General features: G+C 39.9%; 1 long non-coding RNA gene across 6 annotated transcripts in view; it reads right to left on the bottom strand.

The window, feature by feature from the left end:
• Positions 1-12,486, bottom strand: part of LOC141371977 (uncharacterized) — a 160,091-nt gene that overhangs the window by 89,010 nt on the left and 58,595 nt on the right. Inside the window, exon 6 of one of the 6 annotated variants that reach the window (XR_012377339.1) lies at positions 1,911-1,959. The exons of 3 other annotated variants lie outside the window; for them this stretch is intronic. This is a non-coding gene — a long non-coding RNA (uncharacterized lncRNA). Of the gene's footprint in view, positions 1-1,910; positions 1,960-7,772; positions 8,142-10,338; positions 11,661-12,486 lie in introns of those variants that run through there. 2 more of the 6 variants (XR_012377341.1, XR_012377340.1) reach the window with 2 other exon arrangements.

Raw genomic sequence — 12,486 nt, 5'->3', positions numbered from 1 at the left:
GAAAAGGATTTTTGCAAAAGTGTTTTGTGCATGTTAGCAATAATTTTCTGTGGCCATTTCAATAACCTGTCTGACCTGCTTTTTATTTCTTTCTCAAGGAAAGCAAGTATGGAATAAAATCATGTGAAATTATACTGTGTTTCCAAACTCTGCCGTGGTTAAACATATTGTCTACGAGCATTGTCTAATATGCCATACATAGATAATACGATGCTGTTGGTCTACAATGGTGGAGGTAGGGGGCTCTTTTGTAGTGTCTTGAGTATTAGTGAAAATTCTTTCTCTGCACCACAGAAATCATGATCTAGACTTTCTTTTGAAATGTGTCCATTATAAAATCATCTACAAAATAAGCATAAATACTGATATAAATGTTCATGTAATGGGTGAGAAAAGACACACTATCTTTATCAAGTTATACCAAATAATATATGTAGATAACCTGCCTCCATGAGGTGAATCTTAATTCTACCTCCCACCCCTGAGGGCAACATAAACTGAGTGATTCACTTAGTGATGGAAAATAGTTACTGTACACTGGAGAAACTAGACAAACACGACCTAAATTCTGTGAAGATGCTCAATGTCCTTAGTGACCCAGTGATTTACATGGGTATCGTGTCTTCACAGATATTACGTGACAAGAAGGGCACATCAACTCTGTGGTATGCTTTCTCAAAAGCCATACCTGCGCACTCTAATCAGGAGAAAAATGACAGACTATATATACATTCCTCAAGACTGTCAAGGTCATGAAAACAGTCTGGCCGTTCTTTAAATGCTTCAACAGAGAGTTACCAAATGACCCAGCAATTCCACTCCTAGATACACAGCCAAGAGAAATAACAACATATGTCTACAGAAAAACTTGGGCAAGAATGCACCATTATTCATAATGGCCAAATGTGGAAAAACCCAAATGTTCACCAATTAATGAATGCATAATTAAGATCTGGTATATTCTTTGACAGTAAAAAAAAAAAAAAAATGAAGTACTGATACATGCTACAATACGGATGAACCTTGAAAATATTATGCCAAGAGAAAGACATCGAATATGTAAAATACAACAAATTGTATGATTCCATTTATATGGAGTGTCCAAAGCGAGGCCATAAATATGCTGTACAAAGGAATTCTCCCCTTTCCGTCCTGACTTCCACAGAGCTCTGTCCCTGAGTCCGGGTCACAGCCCCTCTCTCCCTCTTTCCTGATGCTCAATGTTCAAGCTGCAGTTCAGGCTTTTGTCACTAGATGGAGGCAACGTACCACTATCATCAAACTTTTTCTTAAAAAGTGTCTGCAAAGATTGAAAAAATTAACAACCACCTCCTTTAAAACCCTGGTTTTGAACCTATACAGAATGATTTTAATTCTCTCTGAAAAAAAAAAAAGATGATAAAAACATACTCCAGGGCCTGCAGAAGATGAAACACCTTGGCGGTCAGTGGTAGGTATTCCAAGGGTGATGCAGGTCAGACATGGGGTAGATGACTGAGAGAGGATGGGGAGTCTGAGCAGGGTCTGGACAGCTGTGTCCTGTACCATTGACAGGGTCTGGACAGCTGTGTCCTGTACCATTGACAGGGGATGACAGACGGGGTCGGAGAAGGTCCATACAGCTACAGAAGGGTGGGGTAAAGGAGGCTGAACACCTTGTTCTCTGATGGGGACCTTCTGTATAGTCCATATTGTACATCAGCTGACAGCGATTAGGGAGAGATCAATCAACAAACACGATATAGTCTGGGGTCAAAAAATAATGGATCTTCTTTAATACATGTGAATTTTCCAAGCAGAATTGATACCATAGTAGACAAACTATTTCATGATATTTTTCTAGTTTTTGCAAAAAGTACTCCTTTTTACTTGAAAAAGAACAACAGAAATGGGGGTAAATATGATGTTACCTGGTGGTTAGATCCAGGATGGCATCTCAGAGTCTCAGACCAAAGAGTTCTGAAAAGAGGACAGAGAATGTAGTTTGGGAGTTTGACTTCATGGGATCAGCCAGCTTTCTGGATTTTCCCTTAACTGAAACAATTCCTCTGCAACCAATTTTCCAGGATATAAAAAAAGCCACATGTTCCGGCTATCTAAACTTGAGACTGGGGGTCCGGCTTTGGTCTGAATTGAGCGTAAGCTACAACTGTGAGCACGTATTGCAGGTGCTAAAGCTTGAGGGGACGTAGAAACACACACACACGCACACACGCGTGCGCGCGCACACACACACACACGCGTGCGCGCACACACACACGCACACACACACCTCAATTTTTTTCTTTTTACAGGAAAGCAGGATGATTTAATTTGTAGAATCCAGAGTGTTTTGTTCTTGATTATGGCATTTAACATGAAAATTTACATGCACAGCTTGGCACATAAATGGCACTCTGCTTGCTCCTTGAGACACAAAATCCAGATGGAATTATTCCTGGGCAACCTTTAACTATGTGTCCGCCAGCAATTGTCCTCTCTCCCTTGTCCCATAGATATGTAAACACTCTCTTGTCCAGAAAACAGGTCTTTTCTTCAACTGAGTATCTATATATAGTACAGCATCATTGATTTGTCAGTAACTTTGATATATTCTGAACACCAGATCAAGACTTCACATTATTTAACCTGTCTTTCACGATCCCAAAGGCACTTGAGAACCTGGGAGTGTCTCAGGGTCACTGACTGTCACTTGACAGTAATAAGCAACATAGAAGTTTTGCTAAGTCCGTGCTGACTCTGGGTATTCACTCTGAAGACAGCTTATTTGAATAAGGTTTTGACATATTGCTCTGTATATCATTCTGTAGGTTCAGAATGAACAACACAGGGGCGCCTGGGTGGCTCAGTCGTTAAGCGTCTGCCTTTGGCTCAGGTCATGATCCCAGGGTCCTGGGATCGAGCCCCGCATCGGGCTCCCTGCTCTGCGGGAGGCCTGCTTCTCCCTCTCCCACTCCTCCTGCTTCTGCTCCCTCTCTCACTGTGTCTCTCTCTGTCAAATAAATAAAATCTTTTTTTAAAAAAATGAACAAAACAGGGAGCTTCACTTTGCTCATCCATAAGTTGCTATACTTTCAATAATGAAAATGCATGATTTGGTAAAGAAGTTATAAAAACACTCACAAAAAATTAAAGGTAATATGCAGGGAATGTGGATCTCAAGAAAACAATAGTTTACTGTAGTTAGAAGTAAGGTTGACTGCATATAATTATGAATGATTGACAATACGTTTTCCACAAACTGAAACTTTGCTAAGTTTTGTACATTATCCCTGGCTTCGCTTTTTCCCCTTTCTCTACCCCTTACTAGAGTCACTAGAAGGAAAATTTAAATTAGTTTTTATAATAACCATGGCAGGTAAGTTGCCCTGCACACAGTCCTCATATTTTCTCTAGACTCAAACATAAAGGGGATCCCAGCTCAAACAAGAATGATCCTTGTTGCACACGTGCCAGGTCATACATCCTCCTTTTTATTCTGGGAGGCTCCAGCTCACATGAAACTTACAAAATTAAGCACTACTCTGAACCCAGGAATTCATCAAGGTGGGTGGATTTGTTTGGGAATAAAAGAAAATTTCACAATTAAATTCTAATCACACACAAAAAAGTTGAAAGCTACTAAACTATTTCATTTTGGTGACTGATTTTCTGAAGACAACCTGTAGAATGTTCTGTGGGACATTTTACTTCCTAGGATCAATACATTGCCAATCACATCTAAAAGCTAATATGGAAATCTAGGCAAATGAATATTGTGAGGATGTTTCTACTTGGCAGGGACACAGTGCCCAGATATTTGATCAAACATTATTCTGGCTGCTCCTGTGAGAGTGTTTTTGAATGATATGTACGTTAAAATAGGTAGATCTTGAGTAAAGCAATTAGCCCTCCTTAGGGTTGGTGGGCCACATCTAATCAGGTGAAGACACGAATAGCCCTGAGGGGCCATTTCCCCTCAGTGAGGAGTTCTTCCAGGAGACTGCCTTTGACCTCACTACAACATCAGTATCTCATAACACCCAGGAAGACTACCTTCACACTCCAACTGTAACTTTCCTGAGTCTCCAACCAAGTGGCCTTCCCCCATTAGATTTTGCCAAGGCTCCACACTCTCATGAGTCCATTCCTTAAAATAATTCTCTATCCACATATCAACATCCTATTGGTTCTGTTCCTCTGGAGAACCCTGACTAATACAGGTGTTAAGAAGTTTTAGGTATCGGGCGCCTGGGTGGCTCAGTCGTTAAGCGTCTGCCTTCGGCTCAGGTCATGATCCCAGGGTCCTGGGATCGAGTCCCACATCGGGCTCCCTGCTCAGCCAGAAGCCTGCTTCTCCCTCTCTCACTCCCCCTGGTTGTGTCCCCTCTCTCGCTGTGTCTCTCTCTGTCAAATAAATAAAATCTTTGAAAAAAAAAAAAAAAGAAGTTTTAGGTATCTATTCTGTCCTAGAGTAACTTGTGCTTTCACCAAAAGAGAATCCCTAAATAACATTTGGCTACTGACAGTTCAGTAAAAATTGCAGTAAAAATACAGCTATTGACAGCAGCAACAAAAAGTATGAACTATATAATCTATGTTGCACACCTAAGCCCACAGGTGTGCAAGGCCTATGCTCTGAATGCTGCAAAACGTTACTGTGAGTAATTAAACGAGGCCTAAATAGAGAAACATACTGTATTCAGGGGTCAGAAGACTCAGTATTGTTAAGACATCTATCCTCCCCAAACTGATCCGTGGATTCAATGCAATCACTGTAAAAATCCTAGCACAAATTCTTTATTTTTTTTTAAAGACTTTATTTGACACAGAGAGAGAGACAGCGAGAGAGGGAACACAAGCAGGGGGAGTGGGAGAGGGAGAAGCGGGCCTCCCGCGGAGCAGGGAGCCCGATGCGGGGCTCGATCCCAGGACCCTGGGATCATGACCTGAGCCGAAGGCAGTCGCTTAACCGACTGAGCCACCCAGGCGCCCTGCACATATTCTTTAAAAGTAACTGACAGTCCTATTCTAAAAGTCATGTGAAAATTCAAAAGACCTAGACTATGAAAATAACTTTGAAAAAGAAGAATAAAGTTGGAGGATAAGCACTACCTTATTTCAAGACTCATTATAAATCCATAGTAATCCAGACAGTGTGGTATTGGGATGAAGGTGGAACTGTATATAAAAGGAACAACATGAAGAGTCCACAAACAGACCCACACATATATGGACAAGAGATTTTGACAAAGGTACAAAGGCAATCCAATGGAGCAAAAATAATCTTTTCAACAAATGGTGCTGGGACAAGTGGATCTATATACATATACAAACATCAGCTGTAATCCTGTATTGCACCACATGCAAAAATCAGATCAAAATAAATCAAAGACCTAATTATAAAAGCTAAAAGTATAAAACTTGTGGAGAACAGCAAAGGAAACAATCCTGTGATCCTACGTTAGCTGAAGATCTCCTAGATATGACATCAAAGGCAAAATCAAAACCATGAATGAACAAATCAAAAAACTAAACTCCCTCAAACTAAACACTTTTGTCTTTAAAGACAACGTTTAGAGAATTAGGGTAAGCCACTGACCAGGAGAAAATATTTGTAAATCACATATCTGATAAAGGAATTGTACCCAGAATTAAAAATCTCACAAAGGAAGAAAACAGACACTCCAATAAAAAAGTAGGCAACATATTTGAAAAGATACACCAAAATAGATATGCACATGTCAAACAATTACATGAAAAGATGCTGAATATCATTAGTCATTTAAGAAATGTAATCCTACTACTCCTCTGAGAATGGCTAAAATAAAACACTGACCATACCGAGTCCTGGCAGGGTTGTGGAGAATGGAACTCTCATATACTCACTGTTGGTGGCAACAAAAAATGGTGCAACCGCACTGGAGAAAGGCTGAGCACTTTCTTACAATGTTAATTTTATAACTCCTCTGAGTAAATACACCTAAGTATTAAAGAAAGAAACCATATGTCCAAGCAAAAACTTAACGCCTAAATGTTCATAGCAACTTTATTTACGAGAGCCCCAAATTGGAAATAACCCAAATATGCATGACTAGGTGAATGGAAACACCAAATTGTGGTATATCCACATAATGGAATATTAATCAATGATAAAAAAAAAAAAAGAAGGAAATTGAGGCGACTGGGTAGGTCAGTCGGTTAAGCATCCAACTCTTGATTTCGACTCAGGTTACGATCACTGCGCTCAGTGGGGAGTCTGCTTGAGATTCTCTCCTTCTCCCTCTTCCCCTACCTCTGCTCACTCTCTCTAAATAAGTAAGTAAATAAATAAATAAAATCTCTAAAAAAAAGGAAGTAAATATTCTTACATGTAACAAATGCTTAAATCTAGACATAATTAGGTTGAACAAAAGAAGACTGACAAAAAAGAACACACTGTAGGATTCCATTCACATAAAATTGTAAGAAAGGAAAACTTATCCATAGTGACAAAAGATCAGTGGTTGCCTAGCAAGGAGGTAGGGTGACATAGACAGGGACATTGGACAGAGGCAGATGGCAACATTACAAAGGGGTTGAAGTTTTCTGAGGTGACTGATACGTTCATTATCTTGACAGTAGTACTAAATTCATAAGTACATATATATATATATATATATATAAACTGATTAAAGTATATACTTATTAAATATGTGTAGTGCATTGCATGTCAAGCATACCTCATAAAGCACTTGACATATATTTATATATTCCTAATTCTTTGATGCATTTAAATGAATTGTGTGAAAACTTCCCACAATTATGTTCTTATACTATTAACAGAGCCACACTATATCCAATCAAATTGGTCCACACTACATAAACCAAAGAAGAAACATCATTTGCCATGAAATTTATCCCAATTTTTAGAGAAAGTTGGTGTCCACTTCCTTCTGAAGTACTGAAATAATATATATTAGGAAAATAATAATTATATTTAAGAGAACTGGTTAATTTTTGGAAAGAGGTTGAGTATCATTGCAGCAGGGCAAATTCTAGAGTAATAAATATTTTTTAAAATATTAAATTTTAAAGAGATGTGGGAGGTGCAGGCTTCTGTCGATGGAATAAGTCATGAAGATGAAAGGTAGAGCGTAGGGAATAGAGTCAATGGTATTATAATAGGGCTGTGTGGTGACAGATGGTAGCTATACTTGTGGTGAGCAAAGCATAACTTACAGACTTGTGGAAACTCTATGTTGTACACTTGAAACTAATGTAGCATTGTTTGTCAACTACATTTCAGTTCAAAAATATATTAAATTCTAGCCACTGACATTTCAAACTAAGAGTTGGGAAATTATCTGGCTCTTTTAAAAACGTATATCTACGTTTAATATATACGTCATATTATATATGGCAAAAACCGCACTGGAGAAGAACCTATGTTACAATGTCAAATTGGTAGGATGATCTAACAACTACACATCCACACTCACCTATGAGATACAAGGGAATTGTGGATTATTATTAACACTGCGAGAACAGGGCGCCTGGGTGGCTCAGTCGGTTAAGCGACTGCCTTCGGCTCAGGTCATGATCCTGGAGTCCCGGGATCGAGTCCCACATCAGGCTCCCCGCTCAGCGGGGAGTCTGCTTCTCCCTCCAACCCTCCCCCCTCTCATGTGCTCTCTCTCTCTCTCTCTCTCATTCTCGCTCTCTCAAATAAATAAATAAAAATCTTATAAAAAAAAAAACAACACTGCGAGAACAATTTAGGTATATTTACTGCGAATGCACATTAAGACCAACTTCCTTCACCATCTAGACAATTTATTGTTTTCAGCAAAAAATGGGTATTTCTAAGATGGGGCACAAGGGCTACTACACAGCATGAAGTTGCTGACGGAATGAAATTCCACCTGCTAAACCTCTTCTCCCATGATGAGATCAGAGCAGCTTCTTTAAGTTAGTTTGTGACCCTAACAGGAGCTATTATACTACATGATATTCTTCATATCAATGAACCCACCTGATCCAGGATTCCTATCCCACCAAGAATGTGAAGTGATGGGGTCTACTGAGGACTGCTGCCCTTGAATCTGGAGTAGAAGCTTCAGCAGCCATCAGGACACAGATCCTCAGAACCTGCCTCCTTCAGACACATGATATGAGCTCATCTATAAGAGACAGATCCACCTATCACTATGATTTCCTTGTGTACATGTGCCCAGAACCATGCTAAGCACTAGGTTAATAACAATGACAGTGACACAGTTGTGGTCTGGTTATAACGACACATTATAACGGACTTCTCTCAGGGCTTTTTCTCCTCCTGTCCTTGTTTATCCCCTACCAGCAACATGGAAAAGGAGTAAGTAGCCTGAATTCATACAGACATTCATGATCCCACAGTAACCACAGGTTCATGGACCTGCTCATGTGTATTACTGAATGTTCCCAGAGATCCTGTGGGTGAAACATTCTCATCCCCATATTACAGAGGGGGAAGCTGGGGCTCAGAGTCATTGCCTGTCTTACCTCCTGAGCAGTTGCCTCTAGAAAAAAGCAGCTACAGGATACTCCCGGGGCAGGACCCATACTCACCGGACCTCCTGGGCAGGACCCCAATTGCTTTACCTATGAAACAGGTGGTGCACTGAACCCCAAAGCAGGAAAGAGGTGACCTGGATCTGGACTCTTTGTCTTCTCACACCCCAGAACGGTTCAGCCCCCACCGCGGGGAACCACACCCTCAAATGAATCCCAAACACCTGAAAGCAGGACCCTGCAATCTCCACCAAGGCACCTATGTCTCTATAAAAAACTGTTACAAACCCCAATTGACATGGTGTTTCTACGGCAACCCAGATGCTTACGGTGTTCCTCCAACTCCTGAAATGCCTGTGCATACTCATCCAACCCCTTCCTTTCCCCTAAAAGCAAAACACCTTTGCTCTTCAGGCCACCATATGAGAAAGCACAGACAGTAATTAGAGGCTCTAGACTGAAACCTGGTAATTGACAGAATTCTGCCCTTGTTGATGGAACAAAGAATGTCCCTGTGGTCAGAAATTTTCTTTGCCTTAAAGAGACAGTATTAAGGGGAGTATTAACGGCATGAAGCTTCCTCGGTGCCTCCAGCTAACCTAGTAGTCTTTAAGCTTTAGCAACTACCTTCAGCACATGTGAATTGATTCACCCTCCTTCGTGTATCTATACATCATGCATTCTTTCCTAGGAGGAACAGAGCACTCCTGCACATTAGGAAACAGGAACCAAACCCCGTTGCACAACCACCGGGCACTAAGGGACCAGGCCCCCCCCCAGCACAACCTCCTAGCACTGAGTTAATAACGTCTGTAGCTGGGACCATTGAGTCTGCACATAATCAACAAATGTTATGGACCACTGTACTCCCCTTACTGATTAACTGCCCTAAACCACTTAAAAAAATCCTTGGGCCAGGTAGAAATCTCAGACTTGGCCTTTGTACAAGAGTCCGCCTTCTCCCCAGGCAGCCGGCCTTCTGAATAAAGTTCATATCCTTTCCAGTCAAAACTCATCTCTTGAGTATTGGCTTTTCCATCAATGGGTGGCAGAACTTGGTATTTGGAAACAAGTACACTGAGACCCAGGGAGGTATAGTAGGGTTCTTGGAGGTGAGCTAAGCCCTTGGAGGATGAACATATGAAATCAAGGCCATGCTAAGAAGTTAGCCATGTGTGGCAGAAAACAAAGACACTGTCTATAATCATGTGACTGAAACATCTAGATACATACACAGAAAATGTCATGTAAGAAGTCTCAGAGTATTTCAGGAAAGCAGGCCTAAACTACTAGTCAGTTAGTTAGTAGGCAGAAACTTAGTCAGGTGAACCATACATTGGTTTTATCCTGGGGAATTCTTGTCCTCCGTTCCCAGTATTTTCTTCCAGGTAGGCACATCCATGACCAAACCCATCTAACCTCTCTAAACACTCCTTCCTCTACCTAGAAAATCACTTATCTGAGTAGTGAGATTGGACAGACAAATGGGTTGCACAGCCCAGGCCTCTCTTCTTCAAACTTCTTGTAGCAAACTGCCCTTATGGAGCACGTGTTTTCCTCTGCCTCTTCCTCAGGGGTGGGTCCACAGCTCCTCTCTTATTCTGTGTCTTTCTGGCTCTCAAACTATTCCTATGTTCTTGCCTCATAAAGCTTTGGTCTTTAAGGGACCCCAAAGTACACCCTTCTCCACATCTGGGCCCTGAGCCAACTAAAATACAGTACAAAAAAAAAAAAAAAAAGAAGAAGGAAGATGCATCGGCTTTATTCCTCATAAAGGAGATATTGGAGAATGTGGCTTAGATTCATTACAAGGCAGGTGGTCTCCCTATTAACAAACCCAAGAATTGAACAGACTTTTCCACCCAGCAATGCTGCACAGGGACAGTCAGAAAGGCCAAGAACTACAATGAGTATTTATCTGTTGTCTGATGAAAGAGTCCTGTATACATGTATTCAGGAAAAGTGGCTTCCTTGCAAGGCTATCCCTCTAGCAGAAGAAAGTACTTCAGGACAACTTTTTTGAGAAAACTTCTCAAAATGAATAATATTCCTTGTTCCAACTGCACAATCACCAAGCCACTTTCTGAGGAAATGGGTTTTCCATGTTTCTCAGGGAGCAGTTTCAATAAATACCCTCTCATTGCCTTAAAAAGCATGACTGCAGTGGAGGCTCCTCTTGCGGAAGGGGATTGGAATACATTTCTAAATTCCAGGAGTAGCATGAAAATCATACATTGTGAAAATGTCTCCTGAAATACCTTCAAACAATTAAAAGAATGTTCAAAATCCACACACAGACCCACACATAGACTATAGCCAGGCAAACATAGATAAAACATGCAAGAGAATAAGAGCATATTTCACATAAGGATATATACATATGTAAAAAAAAAACTATAAATGTGTTGAGAATGAAAAATCAAAATTCTTGTGAGTGGCTAACTCTGGATAAGAAGACTACTGCAGCCAGAAAATACTTCAAATGAGTTATAACAATATGTGATATTATTTAGTAGGAAGATATAGAAGTGTTATATCATTTTAAGAACTTCTAAAATATTTTATAAGCAATGTTTCTTTAGGACCTTCAATATTGATTCTTAAAATGACTCATACTAATTTAGAAATTATGGGAAAAATAGTGAAATCTAGAATGAAATACACAATTAATCAGCAATCCTACCATTTTTAGTTTAAAAAAACAGTACCACGTTTGTGCATTTCCTCCCATTACAAACTCTATGCATGCATCTATAATGTATATTCATTACATGTGGTTTCACATATGAACCAATATTTGTTAAAGATCATAAAATTAGTCATTAAATTTTCCTAGGTTGACAAGCAACTTTGAGTCCAAAGTCCCTGTACCTAACCATTGGGTTTATACTCGTTGCTCTGTTAGGGCTGAGGCCAGCACAGGGGAAAGGACTACCTACCCATGGTACTACGGGCAAGGACCAATCTGGTATTTGGGACAGCAGATCCATCTTGATACTCTCTTCTTTACTACTGTCTCCTTTCTGGGGCTCAAAGGAAGATGGCTATTCTAGTGTCAAAATGAAAGTTGAAAAGAACAGAAAACATAAAAGAAAAAAAAAGAGGTGATGATTTGCTTCTTCATTTCCACCATCTTCAGGTAATTCATCCTATAAAGAAATACCAAAGTTTATCCATCATATAAATATGTATTCATTTCTTCTCCTTCTGCCCAATCTGAAGGACCGCTATAAGATGTTCATTTTTTAGACTCATTTGTGAAATAACACAGTGAAGACCATACATATATTTGCTGAAATATTAATGTATCAGGTGCTCTCTAAATGTTTGCTCATTTCCCATTAACAGCTCTCTGAGGTAAATATCACTATGCCCATTGTACAGATGAGCAAGTTCAAGCTCACAAAGGATAACTAACTACTCCAGTGTCACACACATCTTCAGAGGAAGGAATGCTGCTGTACAGAATGTGTTCATTTATACATATTCTTTCCCCAGATTATTACATCACACACATTTTAAGAAACTTCTCTTTTTCACCAATCAATATGCTGCCCACAAGAGACTAATTTCAGACCAAAAGACATTTGCATATTGAAAGTGAGGGGATGGAGAAACATTTATCATGCAAATGGTTGTCAAAAGAAAGCCAGAGTAGCAATACTTATATTGGGCAAAATAGACTTTAAAACAAAGACTGTAACAAGACAAAGAAGGACACTACATAATAATAAAAGGGACAACCTAACAAGAGAATATAACAACCGTAAATGTTTATGCACCCAACATGGGAGCACCCAAATACATAAAACAGTTAATAACAAACATAAAGGAAATAACTAATGGTAATATTATGATAGTAGGGGACTTTAACACCCCATAAACATCGATGGACAGATCATCCAAACAGAAAATAAGGAAACAGTGGCTTTGAATGACACACTGTACTAGGTGGACTTAACATATATATTCGTA

Source organism: Callorhinus ursinus, unplaced genomic scaffold (assembly GCF_003265705.2).
Source record: "Callorhinus ursinus isolate GAN/ISIS: 27379988/994484 unplaced genomic scaffold, GSC_fseal_2.0 scaffold156, whole genome shotgun sequence".
Taxonomy (NCBI): domain Eukaryota; kingdom Metazoa; phylum Chordata; class Mammalia; order Carnivora; family Otariidae; genus Callorhinus; species Callorhinus ursinus.
This window is presented reverse-complemented; position numbering and strand designations above follow the sequence as displayed.